General features: G+C 45.5%; 1 protein-coding gene across 2 annotated transcripts in view; it reads right to left on the bottom strand.

Moving 5' to 3' along the window:
- The window catches only part of TMEM184B (transmembrane protein 184B), a 405,031-nt gene extending 381,709 nt beyond the window's left edge, over window positions 1-23,322 (bottom strand). Inside the window, exon 1 of one of the 2 annotated variants that reach the window (XM_069231330.1) lies at window positions 23,157-23,322. The gene's annotated coding sequence lies outside the window, so the exon portion shown is untranslated. The remainder of the gene's footprint in view (window positions 1-23,156) is intronic. The other variant, XM_069231331.1, reaches the window with a different exon arrangement.
- Between the last annotated feature and the right edge of the window lie 492 nt (window positions 23,323-23,814).

Raw genomic sequence — 23,814 nt, 5'->3', positions numbered from 1 at the left:
CTAGTAGCCATTGGCTACTAAACCCCAGACCTAAACACGCCCTTAAATTTAGTATTTAAGGGCTCCCATGAACCTAAGAATTTAGATTCCTGCAACTTAAAGAAGAAGAGGACTGCTGAGCTGAAAAACCCTGCAGAGAAGAAGAAGACACCAACTGCTTTGGCCCCAGCCCTACCGGCCTGTCTCCCTCCTTCAGAAGAAAACTGCTCCAGCGACGCTTTCCCTGGGACAAGCGACCTCTGAATCCTCAGAGGACTGCCCTGCTTCCAAAAGACCAAGAAACTCCCGAGAACAGCGGCCCTGTTCAACAAAGACTGCAACTTTGTATCCAGAGGAGCAGATTTAAAGAACCCTGCAATCCCCGCAAGAAGCGTGAGACTTGCAACACTGCACCCGGCGACCCCGACTCGACTGGTGGAGAAACAACGATACAGGGAGGACCCCCAGGCGACACCAAGACTGTGAGTAACCAAAGTTGTCCCCCCTGAGCCCCCACAGCGACGCCTGCAGAGGGAATACCGAGGCTCCCCCTGACCGCGACTGCCTGACTCTAAAATCCCGACGGCTGGAAAAGACCCTGCACCCGCAGCCCCCAGCACCTGAAGGATCGGAACTCCAGTGCAGGAGTGACCCCCAGGAGGCCCTCTCCCTTGCCCAGGTGGTGGCTACCCCGAGGAGCCCCCCCCCTTGCCTGCATCGCTGAAGAGACCCCTTGGTCTCTCATTGAAACCTATTGAAAACCCGACGCGTGTTTGCACACTGCACCCGGCCGCCCCAGTGCCGCTGAGGGTGTACTTTTTGTGTGAGCTTGTGTCCCCCCTGGTGCCCTACAAAACCCCCCTGGTCTGCCTTCCGAAGACGCGGGTACTTACCTGCTGGCAGACTGGAACCGGGGCACCCCCTTCTCCATTGAAGCCTATGCGTTTTGGGCACCACTTTGAACTCTGCACCTGACCGGCCCTGAGCTGCTGGTGTGTTTGGTTTCTTTGGGGTTGCTCTGAACCCCCAACGGTAGGCTACTTTGGACCCCAATTTGAACCCCGTAGGTGGTTTACTTACCTGCAAGAACTAACATTACTTTACCTCCCCCAGGAACTGTGAAAATTGCACTGTGTCCACTTTTAAAACAGCTAAATGTGTTTTATGTAAAAAGTATATATGCTATTGTGATTATTCAAAGTTCCTAAAGTACTTACCTGCAATACCTTTCAAATGAGATATTACATGTAGAATTTGAACCCGTAGTTCTTAAAATAAACTAAGAAAATATATTTTTCTATAACAAAACCTATTGGCCTGGAATTGTCTCTGAGTGTGTTTTCCTCATTTATTGCCTGTGTGTATGTACAACAAATGCTTAACACTACTCCTTTGATAAGCCTACTGCTCGACCACACTACCACAAAATAGAGCATTAGTATTATCTCTTTTGCCACTATCTTACCTCTAAGGGGAACCCTTGGACTCTGTGCATACTATTCCTTACTTTGAAATAGTGCATACAGAGCCAACTTCCTACAGCACTCTTCTGCGCTTTGAAGGAATTAAGAATTCCTTCACTGCTGTGTCGAAATCCATAATTTTTTGCTGAACTGCCACCACTTCTGCCTCGAGCGCCTCTTCTTTTTCTTGATTTCAAGGGCTTGTTCTTCAGCATTCCGAGTACTCAACGCTCTTTTCTTCGAATCAGGTCATCCTGGGCCTCTTCTTCTCTCGATCGTCTATCAACATCGGCTTGTCAGAGGGATGACTACCAGCAGTGTCTCTTTTTTAGATCACTTCAGTCACTGAGTATCTCATCAACAAGACAGTCTTGTGCGCTTTGAGTTTTAAGGGTTTAATGAGGTCTACCCATCTCTTATTGGAGGGATGAACCGGAATACCTGGATTGGTGAGTTAATTATTTCAAAGTAGATTTGTTAATTCTATGCATACATTACTAAATATTCTAATCTGTATCTTCATCCACACAACTTGGTGAGCAAACAACATACAAAATAGGGAGGTGCCCAATAGTGCAGAAGCACTGGGTATCACGCTGGAGCATGCTAGTATCTGAAAAATAGGATGTTATGTGTGTATTGTGGCCTTTTTAGTCTTCTTTCCAGTCCATGAACACCAAGAAGGGCACCTCCCTTTAGTCACAAACTTTAACAATTTATAAATAAATCTATAGTGGTTAATAATGGTCCATATTTTTGATGCTTAAACACGCTTGAGGTTTTTATTACATCCGCTACCCAGTTATTTCTTAGAGGAATGATACCATGTTTCAGACGATTTTTTGTTGGAAAGAAGTCTTTATTAAACTACCTGTGACCGACATTCAACAACATTTAAGGGCATGCATTGATAACATACTGATACAACACAAAAATAAATTTAGTTATTAGTATATGCTGTCTGCACTGGCCTATAATCCTCGTGATTTACTGTGATACTCGTGCCCCATCTATCATTCAACACATGTTAAGTGGACTCCACATACAAACACATACATTCCGTGTTTATGAACAAATCTGGCTCCCAGCCCGAGTAGTGCTGCGGTTGCCACTTACTTTGTCAAGGTTTGGTGCTAGTAATTTTAACTATACCTCTTCGTTTGATGTCCACCCCTGGTAAACCCAAAGAGGTGGCTTCCCTCTGATTTATCTTGCTCTTGACCCATTGTGCCCAATGATAGTGGGTGATTAGCCGCGCTATACAAATCCCCCGACTGATTGATTTCTGGAACACCCTCCTCACGCACATCAGGCAATCCCCCACCCTGTCTACGTTCAGGAAGGACCTCAAGACCTGGCTCTCGGACTGATCCTTCCTCCGCCACCTTCCCCCCCCCCCTTTCCATCTGCGCGTCAACACCCTCACGGGTGATTAGCCGCACTATACAAATCCCCTGACTGATTGAGTGCGTCATATCACCATCTTACGTTGTGAGTGTATCATGACATCTGATGTGAACATGCCGGTTTTAATGTTAGCCACAAACAGTATCAGGCTCGTAGTCTTCATTTGAGTCTGGTGACGTCAGGCAATAAGGCCACATTGTTTGGTCTTATAAACCACAACAAAAAAAAATGTCAAAGTCGAATCTCTTCATTATTGATAATCTCTCTCGCCCTTTATTAAACTACTACGCTTTCCATGGCATGAGGAGCTAAATGCCCATCTCTGGAGGGCTTCTTTTTTTTAGTGATTGTTGGGATACTGTGTTTTTCTTTATGCTGTAAATTAACTATTATGAGGTCCCAAGTAATGGGCCCCCCATTCAGTAACCTATATGGTACTCAGTACCTAACCCATAGCTTATTATGTGATATAATGTCTAGCGCTATGCTAATTTCCGGTAGTATTGGTCCACTGTCACTCTGATCCCATGTTCAGTGCTAGTACTTGCAGAGTATTTTACTTCAATTTGATCTGAACTATATCATCATTTATGCCATTCTTATGAATTTTCAATTGATAAATTCATCATTGCTCGTAGTACAGATGTGGGCAAGTAGCTCATCCAGTCCAGTATGTTTCTTTGTATTCTGAGACTAGCAACCTTCATTTTGTAATGGTATCAAATCCACAACAAATCCCAGAAAATAAAGAAGAAAACAGGACTGGCTCAGCTCCTCACACTTGGAACTGGGAAACTTGAGAGCTGCAGGTGTAAAGATTTTGCCGTGATAAGACAGAAGGATTACCAAGCATGTCTCCAGTGCATCAGCTACAAAGCCCTGGGCTTTCTTTTACAAATATACTTATATATCTCTTCCTGTCCTCAATGAAATGTTGAATCGCTTCATGGGCATGTAACAAGCTACTTCAGCTGAACCAAGTGTTTGTGACGTAGTCAAGCATAAAGGTTACAGACTATTATTCCATTCCCGTTTACTAGCAAGCAATCTTGAGTTAGTGGGATGGTTCACACTATTAGTAACATTATTCTGTACACACATACGAGGTATCATGGTGTTTGTTGTCTAGTTGGCATACAAATGATGTACCATTCTACTAGCCATTATTTGTAGGGATAACTTTGTTACACAGAAAACTAGAAGAGTGCAATTTTGTCCAGTAGGTTTGGTCTTTTGAGCTATATTATATTATAGATTTATAGTCGATTCCATCACTGTTTTCTCTTTAGATGAGTCAGCCCAACTGACAAGCACCAAGATTATAACTCCCAAAAGACACTTCTAAGTTAAATGAAATACAGAGCATGAAGGCCAAGCCGATGGGCATCCATAAGGGATGTGTGTTTGTGGAAGAACTATTTAAGGAACGTTTTGGATGCATCAGACAGCAATGGACTGCAAAAGCCTCAGATGAGGGGCAGAGTGTGAGCTACTGGACGAGAGGATTTCAAGAAGTGAGATAGAAGGTGGCCGAGGACCAAATAGTGAAGAGCCAAATGTGAGGACTCCACAAACAGTGAGGACATGTTAAATACATCTAAAAACAACACACTGTTAGAGATAAACCTAAACCTGGATACTTGGTGCCGCAGAAACACAGCGCCATAAGGTGGCCATTACCTTAAAGACCCAGGTCTCAGATATACTGGATAGTCAACTTTATTATCACTTATCAAAACACTCTACAGAGGTATTTTGCATGTAGAGACACATCAGAAAATTTGTGTTGTGGAAATTAGCGTTCACGGACTGCATTTTCAGGTTTTAATTCCTTAATCCATTCCTCTAAATCATGTTTTTAAAAGATAGTACACAATGGACACTGCCCAGTCATGACCTATTGCCCAAGACCATAATAAAAATGTTGCACAATCTACTTCTGCCTTGTTTTCCCATTATATCAAAACTATTGAGATGAATGGGGAAGGGGGAAATGTTACAGGTATACTGTGTTATTTAAAAAAAATAAAAAAAATAAAAAACACACACACACACACACACACACAACATTGACAGTACCTCTCACAATGTGGCCAAATAATTTAGGAGGTCAGACACCATCACTATACTTAACATCTAATCCTGGATTTACAGCTTTACTCACATGTGCTGGAAATAGACAATGAAATAGATGTGGGTTTTAATCCCATCATCCCCATATGAATAAGTTGCATGCTCTTAGGCAATCACTCTTAAAATGTACTGCTCTGTCCCAGTCTCTGTACGTGATTGTACGTATGTAGAATGAATTTAAATGTATATTAAATTTGAAGGAAAAAACCTGGATTGAATATTATGTCAACAGCATGGGTGGACAGTACCCATTCTCAATGTGTATTCACCAAGATCGATTGTGGTAAAGTGCTGGCTTTTTAAAATAAGCATTTACAATGAAATAGGTCTTGCATTTGCAAGAGACAGAGCTATTGGCATTGTAAATGCATACCTGGACTTTTCTTGCCACATCAATTCGTCAACGGTGCTGCATAATTTGGTCCTCTCTGCCACATAACTCCAGTGGCCCTACATATAACTAAAGCACTTCCATTTATTCTCTCTGTTCCACGATTGGCAGAAACTCATCTTTGTATCCGTGTTGTTGTCTGTACTCTGTGTTCGGTAAAAAACAGAAGTCTTGTCATGTTTACTCATGCGGTCGGTTGTTGCCTGTCAAAAAAATGCCAAAGAGGGAAAAGAATTGGTGGCACTATGGATAGTAAAGCAAGACAAATCTCAGCAGTTCCGCCTACTTGTCCCCGAGTAGCGAATACGGAATCCATCTTGGAATACACATACGAGTGTAGTTGACACAGATCTGTGGCAAAACACACATTTGCAGTAAATTAATCAATTGCTCCTTTATTTCTCAAAAACGTTGTGTCACTCAATATGCCTTATTTAATGAAGTCCACTGTATTGGAATTACAATACGTAACATGTATTTGATCTTCATTTTGCTGAAACATTCTGAGAAGCTAACATTTTAGTAAATAGGGGCATTTTGGTGAAGTTCTTGCAACAACAATGCTGAAATTGGAAAACAAATACTCTTCCATGAATTGGGACTGAAGGTGTGGAAGCGGGAGGGGTGGGACACGATGGGCAGAGCTTGAAAAATCAAAGTATGGCAGTCAACATATACATTTAATTTTTTTTTAAATCAGCACTCTGCCATCTTCAAAACTTGTTTTTAAAATAACATAAAACATGGGCTTCCTTAAAATCTGCTGTCTAACTTTGGCCTGGTTGCTTAGCTCACATCATGTTCAAAACTGAACTCTACTGTTCTCAGATGGCCATCAAATAACCCGAAGGAGGAGGAGGGGGGGGGGGACAAGCGACTGCCAAATCTGCTACTCCAAGTCTACACATCCTACATCCTCAATTCAATGTCACATAATGCTTTATTGACACAACGTAGAGGACGTGGCATTAAATTTAGAGATGCTGACTTTGTAACTGGGAATCTGGGTTTGAGACTCGGCAGTTAAAAAAAGTATTTTAAAAAAGTAAGTTTCAATCAAAGGAGCAGTTTATTGAAAAAGAACAACAACATGAAACATTATGCGTGCCGTTGAGCCACGTGGGCTCCAAAAGCGCATCAGGAGTTAAAGTTTGATTAAACACGCATACACAGCTCCATACCGGTTTGCAACTGGACTCAGCTGAGCGCGTTTCGTAGACACAAGCTAAGTGCCCCAAAACGAGGAGGAGAACACGAGCAGGAAACTAACAAAACAAGCCGTAGCATATCAGCACTCAAGCCGCCATAGCGCACGAAGAGGAGAGACAAAAGAAACAGTACTGCACCAACACTAATGTATATGGCAGATCGTGCAATAATCCATGTAACAGGGTCAGTCTGCAAGGCGTAACAAAACAGCATCAAGGCGAGACAAATGTAAAGCATTTACCTAGAAAATCAAGGGAATTTTGAAAGGCAAGCCCAGGAACGCATCAAAGTGATGGGCGTGTTACAACATGTCGAGAGAGCATCGCTTGAGCACTGCTAAGCTTGACCTAAAAAGCAGCATAGAATTGCACAGACTCGGTATCCAACTTTATTAAATTGTTGGAACTTGGGCAAATCATACTCTGTTCCCAAATCTCACAACGGGTGTGCAACTTGAACAAAGTTTAATGATAAAAATAAAAAACCATGGCCATATTCCAAGCGTATGCCCCCTGCATGGTTTTCATTAACACGTTCATGGTTATCTGCACCGTTCTATGTATTTTAAAACCATCTACCTCAAGATGTATTATGCAGGACTTCTTGTGCTACAAGCTCCTCCCTCCTACAGACATGCAGTTCATTTAATAACTCGCAGATTGTCGAAATAGTGAGATGAGGACACCCTGGCAGCAACTTTTGACATCCCAGGTAGGATGGCCACCCCTCCGCAATTTTCACAGACAGTCCATAATTTTAACCTACTGTCTGTTATCCATAATAATTTCTTTAACGGATGCCATTTGTCCATAGTTTTCATGATTGTGGGTGACAGCCAATTTTGTGCCGTGTTTCACCCTCCAATGGTCTGCAGGGCGTTATGTGAAGAGCCCTTAAAGCTACCAAGGGATTGAAAACCATCAGCCAATCCAAGTGCACGCTGCTCAACTGCAGGACTGTTCTCATTGGTCCTTATGCTTTAGGGCCAATGAAAACAGTTTTAAGTTACTCAGCCATGAGATACTTGAGGAAGTGCAGAGCAGGCTTCTGGTGTGTTTCCAGAGTCCTGCAGTTTTGGGTAAGTGACATTGTGTGACTGCAGAATCTCTCCCTGAAGAACCGGGCCTCCAAACAAGTCAGCCACAGCACCATTTCCCCCTTTAATCAACTTTGCATTTGTGTTTGTTATTTTTGCATGAGAGTTTCCAGTTTCCTGAAGTTTTCTGACTGTGTTCTCCCTCTCTGTTTCCCCTTGGTGTACTCCTTCCTTCGCTCTAACATTCTCTCTCCCTCGCTCCATCTCTCAATCTCACTTTACTGGGTGATAGGGTGGGGGGGGTTCCCTGTTTGCAGTTATATTATGGTTTTACGCATCCACCAATTTTCGGGCAATAATATGTCAAGATAACTCTGGAGATTAATGTAGGAAGTTGGCTCTGTATGTGCTATTTCAAAGTAAGGAATAGCATGCACAGAGTCCAAGGGTTCCCCTTAGAGGTAAAATAGTGGTAAAAATAGATAATACTAATGCTCTATTTTGTGGTAGTGTGGTCGAGCAGTAGGCTTATCCAAGGAGTAGTGTTAAGCATTTGTTGTACATACACATAGACAATAAATGAGGTACACACACTCAGAGACAAATCCAGCCAATAGGTTTTTATATAGAAAAATATCTTTTCTTAGTTTATTTTAAGAACCACAGGTTCAAATTCTACATGTAATATCTCATTCGAAAGGTATTGCAGGTAAGTACTTTAGGAACTTCAAATCATCAAAATTGCATGTATACTTTTCAAGTTATTGACAAATAGCTGTTTTAAAAGTGGACACTTAGTGCAATTTTCACAGTTCCTGGGGGAGGTAAGTTTTTGTTAGTTTTACCAGGTAAGTAGGACACTTACAGGGTTCAGTTCTTGGTCCAAGGTAGCCCACCGTTGGGGGTTCAGAGCAACCCCAAAGTCACCACACCAGCAGCTCAGGGCCGGTCAGGTGCAGAGTTCAAAGTGGTGCCCAAAACACATAGGCTAGAATGGAGAGAAGGGGGTGCCCCGGTTCCGGTCTGCTTGCAGGTAAGTACCCGCGTCTTCGGAGGGCAGACCAGGGGGGTTTTGTAGGGCACCGGGGGGGACACAAGTCCACACAGAAATTTCACACTAAGCAGCGCGGGGGCGGCCGGGTGCAGTGTAGAAACAAGCGTCGGGTTTTCAATGTTAGTCTATGAGAGATCTCGGGATCTCTTCAGCGCTGCAGGCAGGCAAGGGGGGGATTCCTCGGGGAAACCTCCACTTGGGCAAGGGAGAGGGACTCCTGGGGGTCACTTCTCCAGTGAAAGTCCGGTCCTTCAGGTCCTGGGGGCTGCGGGTGCAGGGTCTCTCCCAGGCGTCGGGACTTTAGGTTCAAAGAGTCGCGGTCAGGGGAAGCCTCGGGATTCCCTCTGCAGGCGGCGCTGTGGGGGCTCAGGGGGGACAGGTTTTGGTACTCACAGTATCAGAGTAGTCCTGGGGTCCCTCCTGAGGTGTTGGATCGCCACCAGCCGAGTCGGGGTCGCCGGGTGCAGTGTTGCAAGTCTCACGCTTCTTGCGGGGAGCTTGCAGGGTTCTTTAAAGCTGCTGGAAACAAAGTTGCAGCTTTTCTTGGAGCAGGTCCGCTGTCCTCGGGAGTTTCTTGTCTTTTCGAAGCAGGGGCAGTCCTCAGAGGATGTCGAGGTCGCTGGTCCCTTTGGAAGGCGTCGCTGGAGCAGGATCTTTGGAAGGCAGGAGACAGGCCGGTGAGTTTCTGGAGCCAAGGCAGTTGTCGTCTTCTGGTCTTCCGCTGCAGGGGTTTTCAGCTAGGCAGTCCTTCTTCTTGTAGTTGCAGGAATCTAATTTTCTAGGGTTCAGGGTAGCCCTTAAATACTAAATTTAAGGGCGTGTTTAGGTCTGGGGGGTTAGTAGCCAATGGCTACTAGCCCTGAGGGTGGGTACACCCTCTTTGTGCCTCCTCCCAAGGGGAGGGGGTCACAATCCTAACCCTATTGGGGGAATCCTCCATCTGCAAGATGGAGGATTTCTAAAAGTTAGAGTCACCTCAGCTCAGGACACCTTAGGGGCTGTCCTGACTGGCCAGTGACTCCTCCTTGTTATTCTCATTATTTTCTCCGGCCTTGCCGCCAAAAGTGGGGGCCGGGCCGGAGGGGGCGGGCAACTCCACTAGCTGGAGTGTCCTGCTGGGTTGGCACAAAGGAGGTGAGCCTTTGAGGCTCACCGCCAGGTGTGACAATTCCTGCCTGGGAGAGGTGTTAGCATCTCCACCCAGTGCAGGCTTTGTTACTGGCCTCAGAGTGACAAAGGCACTCTCCCCATGGGGCCAGCAACATGTCTCGGTTTGTGGCAGGCTGCTAAAACTAGTCAGCCTACACAGATAGTCGGTTAGGTTTCAGGGGGCACCTCTAAGGTGCCCTCTGTGGTGTGTTTTACAATAAAATGTACACTGGCATCAGTGTGCATTTATTGTGCTGAGAAGTTTGATACCAAACTTCCCAGTTTTCAGTGTAGCCATTATGGTGCTGTGGAGTTCGTGTTTGACAAACTCCCAGACCATATACTCTTATGGCTACCCTGCACTTACAATGTCTAAGGTTTTGGTTAGACACTGTAGGGGTACCATGCTCATGCACTGGTACCCTCACCTATGGTATAGTGCACCCTGCCTTAGGGCTGTAAGGCCTGCTAGAGGGGTGTCTTACCTATACTGCATAGGCAGTGAGAGGCTGGCATGGCACCCTGAGGGGAGTGCCATGTCGACTTACTCGTTTTGTTCTCACTAGCACACACAAGCTGGCAAGCAGTGTGTCTGTGCTGAGTGAGAGGTCTCCAGGGTGGCATAAGACATGCTGCAGCCCTTAGAGACCTTCCTTGGCATCAGGGCCCTTGGTACTAGAAGTACCAGTTACAAGGGACTTATCTGGATGCCAGGGTCTGCCAATTGTGGATACAAAAGTACAGGTTAGGGAAAGAACACTGGTGCTGGGGCCTGGTTAGCAGGCCTCAGCACACTTTCAATTGTAAACATAGCATCAGCAAAGGCAAAAAGTCAGGGGGCAACCATGCCAAGGAGGCATTTCCTTACACAACCCCCCCCCCAAACGAAAGAGGATGAGACTAACCTTTCCCAAGAGAGTCTTCATTTTCTAAGTGGAAGAACCTGGAAAGGCCATCTGCATTGGCATGGGCAGTCCCAGGTCTGTGTTCCACTATAAAGTCCATTCCCTGTAGGGAGATGGACCACCTCAACAGTTTAGGATTTTCACCTTTCATTTGCATCAGCCATTTGAGAGGTCTGTGGTCAGTTTGAACTAGGAAGTGAGTCCCAAAGAGGTATGGTCTCAGCTTCTTCAGGGACCAAACCACAGCAAAGGCCTCCCTCTCAATGGCACTCCAACGCTGCTCCCTGGGGAGAAACCTCCTGCTAATAAAAGCAACAGGCTGGTCAAGGCCATCATCATTTGTTTGGGACAAAACTGCCCCTATCCCATGTTCAGAGGCATCAGTCTGCACAATGAACTGCTTAGAATAATCTGGAGCTTTGAGAACTGGTGCTGAGCACATTGCTTGTTTCAGGGTGTCAAAAGCCTGTTGGCATTCCACAGTCCAGTTCACTTTCTTGGGCATTTTCTTGGAGGTGAGTTCAGTGAGGGCTGTCACAATGGATCCATATCCCTTCACAAACCTCCTGTAATATCCAGTCAAGCCAAGGAATGCCCTGACTTGAGTCTGGGTTTTTGGAGCTACCCAGTCCAGAATAGTCTGGATCTTGGGTTGGAGTGGCTGAACTTGGCCTCCACCTACAAGGTGTCCCAAGTAAACCACAGTTCCCTGCCCTATCTGGCATTTGGATGCCTTGATAGAGAGGCCTGCAGATTGCAGAGCCTTCAAAACCTTCCTCAGGTGGACCAGGTGATCCTGCCAGGTGGAGCTAAAGACAGCAATATCATCAAGATAAGCTGTGCTAAAGGACTCCAAGCCAGCAAGGACTTGATTCACCAACCTTTGGAAGGTGGCAGGGGCATTCTTTAAACCAAAGGGCATAACAGTAAACTGATAATGCCCATCAGGTGTGGAGAATGCTGTCTTTTCTTTTGCTCCAGGTGCCATTTTTATTTGCCAGTACCCTGCTGTCAAGTCAAAGGTACTTAGAAATTTGGCAGCACCTAATTTATCAATGAGCTCATCAGCTCTTGGAATTGGATGGGCATCTGTCTTGGTGACAGAATTGAGCCCTCTGTAGTCCACACAAAACCTCATCTCTTTCTTTCCATCTTTGGTGTGAGGTTTGGGGACTAAGACCACTGGGCTAGCCCAGGGGCTGTCAGAGCGCTCAATTACTCCCAATTCCAGCATCTTGTGGACTTCCACCTTGATGCTTTCCTTAACATGGTCAGACTGTCTAAAGATTTTGTTCTTGACAGGCATGCTGTCTCCTGTGTCCACATCATGGGTACACAGGTGTGTCTGACCAGGGGTTAAGGAGAAGAGTTCAGGAAACTGTTGTAGGACTCTCCTACAATCAGCTTGCTGTTGGCCAGAGAGGGTGTCTGAGTAGATCACTCCATCTACTGTACCATCTTTTGGGTCTGACGACAGAAGATCAGGGAGAGGTTCACTCTCTGCCTCCTGATCCTCATCTGTTACCATCAACAGATTGACATCAGCCCTGTCGTGGAAGAGCTTAAGGCGGTTTACATGGATCACCCTCTTGGGGCTCCTGCTTGTGCCCAGGTCCACCAAGTAGGTGACCTGACTCTTCCTCTCTAGTACTGGGTAAGGGCCACTCCATTTGTCCTGGAGTGCCCTGGGAGCCACAGGCTCCAGAACCCAGACTTTCTGCCCTGGTTGGAACTCAACCAGTGCAGCCTTTTGGTCATACCAAAACTTCTGGAGCTGTTGGCTGGCCTCAAGGTTTTTGGTTGCCTTTTCCATGTACTCTGCCATTCTAGAGCGAAGGCCAAGTACATAGTCCACTATGTCCTGTTTAGGCTCATGGAGAGGTCTCTCCCAGCCTTCTTTAACAAGGGCAAGTGGTCCCCTTACAGGATGACCAAACAGAAGTTCAAAGGGTGAGAATCCTACTCCCTTCTGTGGCACCTCTCTGTAAGCGAAAAGCAGGCATGGCAAGAGGACATCCCATCTCCTTTTGAGTTTTTCTGGGAGCCCCATGATCATGCCCTTTAATGTCTTGTTGAATCTCTCAACTAAGCCATTAGTTTGTGGATGGTATGGTGTAGTGAATTTATAAGTCACCCCACACTCATTCCACATGTGCTTTAGGTATGCTGACATGAAGTTGGTACCTCTGTCAGACACCACCTCCTTAGGGAAACCCACTCTGGTAAAGATACCAATGAGGGCCTTGGCTACTGCAGGGGCAGTAGTCGACCTAAGGGGAATAGCTTCAGGATACCTGGTAGCATGATCCACTACTACCAGGATGTACATATTTCCTGAGGCTGTGGGAGGTTCTAGTGGACCAACTATGTCCACACCCACTCTTTCAAAGGGCACCCCCACCACTGGAAGTGGAATGAGGGGGGCCTTTGGATGCCCACCTGTCTTACCACTGGCTTGACAGGTGGGGCAGGAGAGGCAAAACTCCTTAACCATGTTGGACATATTGGGCCAGTAGAAGTGGTTGACTAACCTCTCCCACGTCTTGGTTTGTCCCAAATGTCCAGCAAGGGGAATGTCATGGGCCAATGTTAGGATGAACTTCCTGAACAGCTGAGGCACTACCACTCTCCTAGTGGCACCAGGTTTGGGGTCTCTGGCCTCAGTGTACAGGAGTCCATCTTCCCAATAGACCCTATGCGTTCCACTTTTCTTGCCTTTGGACTCTTCAGCAGCTTGCTGCCTAAGGCCTTCAAGAGAGGGACAGGTTTCTTGTCCCTTACACAGCTCCTCCCTTGAGGGTCCCCCTGGGCCTAAGAGCTCAACCTGATAAGGTTCAAGCTCCAAAGGCTCAGTTCCCTCAGAGGGCAGAACTTCTTCCTGAGAAGAGAGGTTCCCTTTCTTTTGCTGTGTTGCAGTTGGCTTCCCAACTGACTTTCCTGTTCTCTTGGTAGGCTGGGCCATTTTTCCAGACTCCAGCTCTACTTTTTCACCCTGTGCCTTGCATTGTGCTCTGGTTTTCACACACACCAGTTCAGGGATACCCAGCATTGCTGCATGGGTTTTTAGTTCTACCTCAGCCCATGCTGAGGACTCCAGGTCATTTCCAAGCAGACAGTCCACTGGGATATTTGAGGAGACCACCACCTGTTTCAGGCCATTGACCCCTCCCCATTCTAAAGTAACCATTGCCATGGGATGTACTTTTCTCTGATTGTCAGCGTTGGTGACTGTGTAAGTTTTTCCAGTCAGGTATTGGCCAGGGGAAACCAGTTTCTCTGTCACCATGGTGACACTGGCACCTGTATCCCTCAGGCCCTCTATTCTAGTCCCATTAATTAAGAGTTGCTGTCTGTATTTTTGCATGTTAGGCGGCCAGACAGCTAGTGTGGCTAAATCCACCCCACCCTCAGAAACTAGAGTAGCTTCAGTGTGGACCCTGATTTGCTCTGGGCACACTGTTGATCCCACTTGGAGACTAGCCATACCAGTGTTACCTGGATGGGAGTTTGGAGTGGAATCTTTCTTGGGACAGGCCTTGTCTCCAGTTTGGTGTCCATGCTGTTTACAGCTATGACACCAGGCCTTTTTGGGATCAAAGTTTTTACCCTTGTACCCATTGTTTTGTGAAGAGGCTCTGGGCCCACCCTCCTGTGCAGGTTTTTGGGGGCCTGTAGAAGACTCTTTACTATTTTTAGTTTTGGTTGTCTCATCACCCTTCCCCTGGGGAGTCTTTGTGACCCCTTTCTTTTGGTCACCCCCTGTTGAAGTCTTGGACACCCTTGTCTTGACCCAATGGTCCGCCTTCTTTCCCAATTCTTGGGGAGAAATTGGTCCTAGGTCTACCAGATGCTGATGCAGTTTATCATTGAAACAATTACTTAACAGGTGTTCTTTCACAAATAAATTGTACAGCCCATCATAATTACTTACACCACTGCCTTGAATCCAACCATCTAGTGTTTTCACTGAGTAGTCAACAAAGTCAACCCAGGTCTGGCTCGAGGATTTTTGAGCCCCCCTGAACCTAATCCTGTACTCCTCAGTGGAGAATCCAAAGCCCTCAATCAGGGTACCCTTCATGAGGTCATAAGATTCTGCATCTTGTCCAGAGAGTGTGAGGAGTCTATCCCTACACTTTCCTGTGAACATTTCCCAAAGGAGAGCACCCCAGTGAGATCTGTTCACTTTTCTGGTTACACAAGCCCTCTCAAAAGCTGTGAACCATTTGGTGATGTCATCACCATCTTCATATTTAGTTACAATCCCTTTGGGGATTTTCAACATGTCAGGAGAATCTCTGACCCTATTTATGTTGCTGCCACCATTGATGGGTCCTAGGCCCATCTCTTGTCTTTCCCTCTCTATGGCTAGGATCTGTCTTTCCAAAGCCAATCTTTTGGCCATCCTGGCTAACTGGATGTCCTCTTCACTGGGGCTATCCTCAGTGATTTCAGAGGTGTTGGTCTCTCCTGTGAGGGAACCAGCATCTCTGACTATTATTTTTGGAGTCAGGGTTTGAGGGACCCTGTTCTCCCTAGATAGGACTGGTAGGGGGGAATTGTCCTCCAAGTCACTATCCTCTTCCTCTGAGTTGCCACCCTCAGAGGGGTTGGCCTTTTCAAACTCTGCCAAAAGCTCCTGGAGCTGTATTTTGGTAGGTTTGGGGCCCATTGTTATTTTCTTTATTTTACAGAGTGACCTTAGCTCCCTCATCTTAAGATGGAGGTAAGGTGTGGTGTCGAGTTCCACCACAGTCACATCTGTGCTAGACATTTTGCTTCTAAAAGTTGGAATACTTTTTAAGAATCTACAACTGGTTCTAGAATCTAATTCAAACTTTTACAAACTTTTAAACTCTAAAAGAAATGCTAAACAGGGACTTAACACACAAGGCCCTAGCAGGACTTTTAAGAATTTAGAAAACTTTCAAATTGCAAAAATGAATTTCTAATGACAATTTTGGAATTTGTCGTGTGATCAGGTATTGGCTGAGTAGTCCAGCAAATGCAAAGTCTTGTACCCCACCGCTGATCCACCAATGTAGGAAGTTGGCTCTGTATGTGCTATTTCAAAGTAAGGAATAGCATGCACAGAGTCCAAGGGTTCCCCTTAGAGGTAAAATAGTGGTAAAAATAGATAATACTAATGCTCTATTTTGTGGTAGTGTGGTCGAGCAGTAGGCTTATCCAAGGAGTAGTGTTAAGCATTTGTTGTACATACACATAGACAATAAATGAGGTACACACACTCAGAGACAAATCCAGCCAATAGGTTTTTATATAGAAAAATATCTTTTCTTAGTTTATTTTAAGAACCACAGGTTCAAATTCTACATGTAATATCTCATTCGAAAGGTATTGCAGGTAAGTACTTTAGGAACTTCAAATCATCAAAATTGCATGTATACTTTTCAAGTTATTGACAAATAGCTGTTTTAAAAGTGGACACTTAGTGCAATTTTCACAGTTCCTGGGGGAGGTAAGTTTTTGTTAGTTTTACCAGGTAAGTAGGACACTTACAGGGTTCAGTTCTTGGTCCAAGGTAGCCCACCGTTGGGGGTTCAGAGCAACCCCAAAGTCACCACACCAGCAGCTCAGGGCCGGTCAGGTGCAGAGTTCAAAGTGGTGCCCAAAACACATAGGCTAGAATGGAGAGAAGGGGGTGCCCCGGTTCCGGTCTGCTTGCAGGTAAGTACCCGCGTCTTCGGAGGGCAGACCAGGGGGGTTTTGTAGGGCACCGGGGGGGACACAAGTCCACACAGAAATTTCACCCTCAGCAGCGCGGGGGCGGCCGGGTGCAGTGTAGAAACAAGCGTCGGGTTTTCAATGTTAGTCTATGAGAGATCTCGGGATCTCTTCAGCGCTGCAGGCAGGCAAGGGGGGGATTCCTCGGGGAAACCTCCACTTGGGCAAGGGAGAGGGACTCCTGGGGGTCACTTCTCCAGTGAAAGTCCGGTCCTTCAGGTCCTGGGGGCTGCGGGTGCAGGGTCTCTCCCAGGCGTCGGGACTTTAGGTTCAAAGAGTCGCGGTCAGGGGAAGCCTCGGGATTCCCTCTGCAGGCGGCGCTGTGGGGGCTCAGGGGGGACAGGTTTTGGTACTCACAGTATCAGAGTAGTCCTGGGGTCCCTCCTGAGGTGTTGGATCGCCACCAGCCGAGTCGGGGTCGCCGGGTGCAGTGTTGCAAGTCTCACGCTTCTTGCGGGGAGCTTGCAGGGTTCTTTAAAGCTGCTGGAAACAAAGTTGCAGCTTTTCTTGGAGCAGGTCCGCTGTCCTCGGGAGTTTCTTGTCTTTTCGAAGCAGGGGCAGTCCTCAGAGGATGTCGAGGTCGCTGGTCCCTTTGGAAGGCGTCGCTGGAGCAGGATCTTTGGAAGGCAGGAGACAGGCCGGTGAGTTTCTGGAGCCAAGGCAGTTGTCGTCTTCTGGTCTTCCGCTGCAGGGGTTTTCAGCTAGGCAGTCCTTCTTCTTGTAGTTGCAGGAATCTAATTTTCTAGGGTTCAGGGTAGCCCTTAAATACTAAATTTAAGGGCGTGTTTAGGTCTGGGGGGTTAGTAGCCAATGGCTACTAGCCCTGAGGGTGGGTACACCCTCTTTGTGCCTCCTCCCAAGGGGAGGGGGTCACAATCCTAACCCTATTGGGGGAATCCTCCATCTGCAAGATGGAGGATTTCTAAAAGTTAGAGTCACCTCAGCTCAGGACACCTTAGGGGCTGTCCTGACTGGCCAGTGACTCCTCCTTGTTATTCTCATTATTTTCTCCGGCCTTGCCGCCAAAAGTGGGGGCCGGGCCGGAGGGGGCGGGCAACTCCACTAGCTGGAGTGTCCTGCTGGGTTGGCACAAAGGAGGTGAGCCTTTGAGGCTCACCGCCAGGTGTGACAATTCCTGCCTGGGAGAGGTGTTAGCATCTCCACCCAGTGCAGGCTTTGTTACTGGCCTCAGAGTGACAAAGGCACTCTCCCCATGGGGCCAGCAACATGTCTCGGTTTGTGGCAGGCTGCTAAAACTAGTCAGCCTACACAGATAGTCGGTTAGGTTTCAGGGGGCACCTCTAAGGTGCCCTCTGTGGTGTGTTTTACAATAAAATGTACACTGGCATCAGTGTGCATTTATTGTGCTGAGAAGTTTGATACCAAACTTCCCAGTTTTCAGTGTAGCCATTATGGTGCTGTGGAGTTCGTGTTTGACAAACTCCCAGACCATATACTCTTATGGCTACCCTGCACTTACAATGTCTAAGGTTTTGGTTAGACACTGTAGGGGTACCATGCTCATGCACTGGTACCCTCACCTATGGTATAGTGCACCCTGCCTTAGGGCTGTAAGGCCTGCTAGAGGGGTGTCTTACCTATACTGCATAGGCAGTGAGAGGCTGGCATGGCACCCTGAGGGGAGTGCCATGTCGACTTACTCGTTTTGTTCTCACTAGCACACACAAGCTGGCAAGCAGTGTGTCTGTGCTGAGTGAGAGGTCTCCAGTGTGGCATAAGACATGCTGCAGCCCTTAGAGACCTTCCTTGGCATCAGGGCCCTTGGTACTAGAAGTACCAGTTACAAGGGACTTATCTGGATGCCAGGGTCTGCCAATTGTGGATACAAAAGTACAGGTTAGGGAAAGAACACTGGTGCTGGGGCCTGGTTAGCAGGCCTCAGCACACTTTCAATTGTAAACATAGCATCAGCAAAGGCAAAAAGTCAGGGGGCAACCATGCCAAGGAGGCATTTCCTTACAATTAATGTTCTGCCTGGAGAGAGATCGGAGTTTTCGCTAGTGGAAGTTTTAAGGCAGCGCAGAGGGTCAATATGCCTGCTGCAAAGAATGTGTACTCTGCCAAAAAGTGCATATAACGCAAATAGGTTAGCGGGTTACTACTTTTGTCAGGGAGGTAATTTTGTTACTTGCAGTTTAGAAGTTAAAATACTAATATAGCCCAGTGAGCTATTTTCTGCGATCAAAGAGCTGCATGCAAACTACAAGGTATAGGTTAGAATGTCATGACTTTTCCCCCAGCCTTTCATTATCCTAATGTTGCAAAAAGGGTTCATTTCTGTAACAATCAATTTTTATTATTAAAGAGAACCCCCAAACCATGGTGTTACATTTTAAGTTCTGAGTTTGTGCTTCTCCAGACCAATCACTCAAACTATACGGCCTACCAGTAAGGATGACATGCGACTCCTACACCTTGTAGTCCTCTGTCTTATGTAACATTTTTATACACTGATTCACACACCTATGATTGTCTCTGTGTAATGTGTGTGCAATGTAAAGTGCTCTGACACTCTACACTGGTATGAGTGGCTCTGTAAAACTGATGTTTATGAAGACTTCAGAGGCACTGTTAAAGGGTGACAGTGAGGGAATCTGTGGCGGACGCGGTTATTGAGGTGCCAACAAACATTGTTGGACAGGGCGCCACCAGAGCTAAGACCGGCCCCTGACTACTTTCCTCAAATACTCCCTCCTTTGATTAATTTGTTCAGATGCTGCTGTAGTCTGTTCAATCGTGTCCTCGGAGCTTTACAGGCTACAGCAGAATCTGCAGACATTAAACTAGATGATATTCTCAGCCATTATAACAAAGATTGCCTGAAATTAAGTCCTCTACGCAGGGGCATAGCCTGGTCAGTAAGACAGAGAGTGTGAGCTTCCGATTATCCAACAATTAGGCTGGCATACAATGAAAGTACATTGACAAGAAGGGTGCATGAGAGGGGCCTAAGGGACAGTGGAAGAGGGGAGTAACGCAAATTGATAGGAGTGCTGAAAGAGAAAACACAATGTTTTATTAAATAACCAACAGTTTTGAGGACTTTCAATACAGAGAACGAGAGTGTGTGTGTGTGTGTGTTTATGTCTGTGTGTATGTAGACATTCCTGGTCTGGCATCTCATCACGCCTGACTGAAAGCACATGTACCCAGCTATTTATCACAAAACACATTTTAGGGGGTGTAACACCCCAAACACTCGCCTTGAAGCTAGACCGCTGCCTCTACATGAATGGATGAAGACACATTTCAAGTGTGAGCCTTGCTGCAGTTGAGGGGGTAACGGAAATGTAATTTTGATTTTAGGGGGGTTTTGGATGCAACCACTAGTAAAACCTTTATCAAAGCCCATTCCAGTCTCATACAGGCAGGACTGTTTTCCTTAGATCCTAAGGTAAACTGGGATAGCTAGAAGAATGCCATGTGGAAACAGACCTTGAGTTTACCACCATTTACTGTAATCCAGGCAATCAGAATAGCAGGCCTTGGCTACTATGCATGCACTAAGATACTTATTCTCTATTGTTTAAGGAGTATGACAAAGTTTCAGCACTGTGCTGGTATGAGCTATTGTGTTATGCTGGGCAGACTCCACTCAAAAGCAGATCGGAGCATTAAAAGCATGTGTACACAATATGGTGAAACGGCATTTAGATTCAGTTATCATTAACATAGAAATCAAACATAGCTTTTCAAGAGTCGTGATTTAGAGGTTTTATGGATACTTAGCAAAAACGTATGAGAATATTAAACTGTTTAATGTGTGTAGATCTGCTATAGTCAGTTCAATCATGTACCATGACCTAATGGCTGAGAACATTAAATTGTTTAATATGTGCAGACGCTGTTGCACGGCTGCCAAGTTTCCAGTCTGCTTGTGTGTGACATTGCCATGTTGCAGTGTTATAGTATGTGACATTTTCTAGTTCATGTGTGACACTTAGAAACAAATGTAATGATTGGGACAATCAGAAAACTATCACACACCACCAGTAAAAATGTTACCCAGAGGTAAAGCCAATGCCTTACAGCACAGAACTTGCCACAACAGCATCAGGCATTATTCCAGCAACCCTAAAGGCTTTACTATCGCCTCTCATAGCATCAGGAATTCAATGCCAGCAATATATCCCTCAAAGCCACCAGCCACCAGAACCTACCTTGTAAAACTGAAGGCACAGCTCCCTTCCGAAAGTCCTCTATACCTTGATATGCTCTGGTGTCATTAACAGCATCCTCATACTAGAAAGAGATTATACTGTGGACACCTAAAACGTAGCTAAACAGTGTTGTGGCATAGTCCTGCTTTGGAGACCAACAACATGAAAAAGTAAACATAACTATTATGTCCCTTAACTGCCCAAGAAATTCTTCATAACAACTTTGCAGAGACCTCATGTTGCTAAAATGTCAACAGTTCATTCATATCACATTTCTCAATGGCATTTTGATGCTCTTAGTCCCAAAAACAGAGACAGCAAAACCATAATGGTAAGGTCAAAAACAGAACTCAAGTCAGATATTTGACAACTTGAGTTTTCTGCTTATAAAAGGGAAGGCTTTATTGGCAGTGCTTATTCGAATTGCTGATTTTTTTTGGTTTAATTACGATTTTTTTCTGAAAATATAAATCAAGTGCATGCACATAATTAAGAAAAGCTGATCAAGCATCCATGCAATTGCCATTTCTGTTTAATCCAGTAGTGTTATGGATTCCAAGTGACTATACGTGTAAAGCATTCCACAGTAGCTAATCAAACTTCTGTTACTCTCTTGTTGTCTGCTGTTTCTGGCATGAATAAATCAGAAATATGCAATATTTAGCTACTGATTAGTTCGTTCTTCATGTGTAATACATCCGAAACATCTGACTTTTCAATCTGCACTCCATTCAATCTGAGATTTGTACTTAGACGTTTGCAACCAGGCTTTGATTTTAAAATGAATAATAGGCAAACCTTCAGAAGTCTGTTAGTTCCAATAAAAAGTACAATTTCAAAAACAAGTACTAAAAAAAACTTGCTACTGACCATGAAACCAAGCACTAGTATTCATATTAAGGGTGCAAAGTCCTATGCGAAGTGTCATTTACATCAGTGGTCACATTTTGCTTGGTGTTCTTTACTACTTTTTAACCTTATGTAACCTAATACAAACATATTCAACTTCTACTTATGTTGGTTGTCTATTTACTCATATATTATTGCGCAACCTCCTCTGTTGTGACATTAAAACATTTGTTTTGTCACGAATTTTAGTCCTGAATTTTTACCCTTTATCCTGAACTTTTTACACTCACGGTCCTAAATTTTAACCCTTGATAGGTGGTCACTCACACTAATCCTGTGTCATGCAGGTACTTGTAAGAAGAAAAAAATGGGGCATTTGCCAGCTGAGAGCAGGCAACGGGACAAAATACCCTAATGCAGGAAAACCGTGCAAAAAACAGGATGGATGGACGGACCCTAAACACACCTGAAAACAATGGACTATTGAGAAAATCCCAGGTCTAGATTTATGTTGTCCCACACACATGGAGACATGGCGACCATTATCTTGAGGACCAAGTAGAACCTTCTCACATATATAGAGGGATTAGTAACAAAAACTCAACTGAGAGGGTGCGTGGACGTCAATTCACCAAAATTCCAGGGGTAGAGGAAGTGACATTACGGGCCATTTCATCTTTATGTTCACTCATACACAAGCTTACATAAAGACATATTCATTCATACAGACTCTTTTACATAAGCACACTCTCACCAAGCATTCAGACAACTTACATTTAAAAGTGTTTTTTTACTTACCCCAGACACCAAAGAGGGTCATATTCCAGCTAACTGTAATCCATTTTTATTACACTACTAGTGGATAATATATTATTATTCACTAATAGTGTAATTAAAAAACGGATTGAAAAAAAGGAAGTGGAGCCCTAAGCAACGTCCGTAAGGACCAGCAGCCCCTGTGTTCCTGGCACTGATTTTGCCACCTCTGAGGTCAGGGGTCGCAGAGGCAGTGCCAAGGGTCGTAAGGAGCAAAACTGGGATCGCAGCTGCGATCCCTAAATGACATCCACGCAAGGGTGCCAAGAAAAAGAGTTAAAACCCTTTCCCCCTCCAGACCTCCTCGAAGACATGCCCTTGCCGTTACGTAGGATTGCCACCTAACCAATAAATATACGTCACATCCAGTTGTACTCCCCCCCCCCCCATTTTCAGTTAATACGTAAAAATCACCCATTAGAATAATTAATCACTTTTTAAGTTGCCTTCATGATTATTGAAGTAAACAAAGACAAAAGCGTCCTGCTAATAAATGAACACAAAATAGTACACGTGAAATATAATTTAAGCACCACGTCCACGCCTTCAAACAAGGTTAAAACATAAACAAATAACCGGTACTTTTTCCATAAAAGGACGTCTGAAGGGTGTGGCGTTGGCGGCCCCGGTGAGGGGCGTGACCTCTGGACTTCACACCATTGGAAAAACACAGTGGTAGGCGTGGCTTAAAATAATGTTAACTCAAATAGGCGTTAACAGAACACTCCCACCCCTCCCTCCCCCCTGAAAACAGTGGGATTGGTTTTGCTCAATGGCTGGCGCAAGCGCGCTGTACCCCGCTATTCTTCCCATCCCACCGCCGGCCGCTGATCTTTTACCTGCTGCTTCGCCGCTCCAGGTCCCTTTTACCTCTCCTCAGGCTGGGCGACAATCTACCTTGGTCCCCGCCTGGCTGATCAGTCTGGACCTCCCTCCCGCCCCTTTCACCTCCGGCTGTGCAACCCGTTATTCCGCGCAGTCGCCCTGGGAGCCGCGTGGGACGACGACGTCACGGGAGCCGCTGCCCTCGAGCAACGTTCCTGCGTTTCACGTCATCGCGCATGTGCTTTTTTTGAACGTATTTGCTTAGTGTTTGTATTCAATAACAATGTTTTTTCAACTTTTGCTTGTTGAAACTTGTCCTGATGTAAGCTTAATGGAAAAAATTGTGCTCATCCATGGTGTCGCGATGGAATGTGGGGAGTGGTATTATAATGTAGTGGGGAGAGGAATGAAATATGCGAAACTTTCGTTTTTTTTTTTTTTTGTTTTTTTTTAAAAGGGATGCAGAAGAAGGCTTGTGTTTTTTCCCTGAAAATTGCATCAACAAAGGGTTTGCGGTGCTAAAATCACCATCTTCCCAGCTTTCAAGAACAGGCAGACTTGAATAAGAAAACCACATTTTTCAACAGCATTTTGGCATTTTACTGAGACATACCCAATTTTTACTACTTTTTGTGCTTTGAGCCTCCTTCCAGTTAGTGACAGAAATGAGTG

The sequence above is a fragment of the Pleurodeles waltl genome, chromosome 4_2 (assembly GCF_031143425.1).
Source record: "Pleurodeles waltl isolate 20211129_DDA chromosome 4_2, aPleWal1.hap1.20221129, whole genome shotgun sequence".
Taxonomy (NCBI): Eukaryota; Metazoa; Chordata; class Amphibia; order Caudata; family Salamandridae; genus Pleurodeles; species Pleurodeles waltl.
The sequence above is the reverse complement of the archived record's forward strand: the minus strand, read 5'-3'. Positions and strand labels throughout refer to the sequence as shown.